A 1,264-nucleotide genomic window follows, 5' to 3' on the forward strand; every position below is an offset into this window, starting at 1 on the left:
AGAGAGAGAGAGAGAGAGAGAGAGAGAGAGGTCTAGATGTGATGACAGAAAAGGTAATCATAATGATAAGGGTCGTAGTCCTCTGCAGCGATGGTTTGACTACAATATGGACAAGGATGGACGAGTGAACGACGGGCGATCTCACGTCCCAAGCAGCCGGAAGCCGAACACAGGGCTGTTCCTGGCTGGAGGTCGAGAACGGGGATGGATGTCGATCGTGAGGGATGACAGCTGAGGCCTAGCGAAGCCTCCAGGATGCCAATCAAAAACCAGCCCAGCCAGAGCATCAGGAAGCAAAGGGGTGGGCAGTGAATGCATGATTGGCTCGACCTTTGTCCCAACATGTCTTTTAAGGAATGCACATTTATGAGGAGGGGTCATGGCTGCGAGTGACGCAACTTTTCTTTTATTTGACTTGGATGTAATAAACTTGCATACACCCATCATCTAAGATACCTGTGCTATGTACCTACTCTCTAGTAGTACATAAGATTTACCCCTACTTTTTTGTGCACTGCCGGTATGTAAATCAATGAAAGTTGATGCACACTACCTAGTACATACTCCATAGAATAGGCAAACGCTGATGCACTAGTGTAGGAAGCTAAAAAAGAAGGAAAGAGAAAAAGAAAGAAAAAAGGAAGCAAGGGCAGTAGAGACACCAAAGCTTAGTTGCTGCTACCAAGCTAGAGTATCCGGAAGGAAGGAGGAGGAGACACTAGAAAGGAAATTTGCCCAGACTTTGCTTTTTTTTTTTCTCTAAATTGTCCCTCTCTTTTCTTCCTCTCATTTTCTTTTCCTTCCATGATCTACGAGACTACTGCACTTTTACTACTACTAGCCTCCGTCGTTTTGGAGAGGTGCCAAAACTCCCGCCAACTGGCCTAAAGGAGGAGGCTACAGTGTACACCATTACAACCCAAGAGAGAATACGAGGCTGTCATCCAAGATTCATCCCATGTATCACAGTCTGTCAGGTGTCAGGTCGTCGTCCCCGTGTTTGCGAGTATTTCCGAGACCTGCCGATGCGACGTGATGACGCCGCCGCCGCCGCCGCCTTCGTCGTCGTCGTTGCCCTCTCGAAAAGCTGTATTGTATGTACATGTCATCTCTCACATGCCATGACAACTAGAATGCAGGTCATGACCTCTGCTGCGGCAGGGCTTGCCAAAACCTTACTCAATGTCTCCCCTCGCCCCCCTCCCTCCCTCCCCAACGACATACCTTGCATACTGTACGTTCTGGAGCTTTTCCATCATGGTCA

The sequence above is a fragment of the Pestalotiopsis fici genome (genome assembly GCF_000516985.1).
Source record: "Pestalotiopsis fici W106-1 unplaced genomic scaffold PFICI_Scf_1, whole genome shotgun sequence".
Classification (NCBI taxonomy): Eukaryota; Fungi; Ascomycota; class Sordariomycetes; order Amphisphaeriales; family Sporocadaceae; genus Pestalotiopsis; species Pestalotiopsis fici.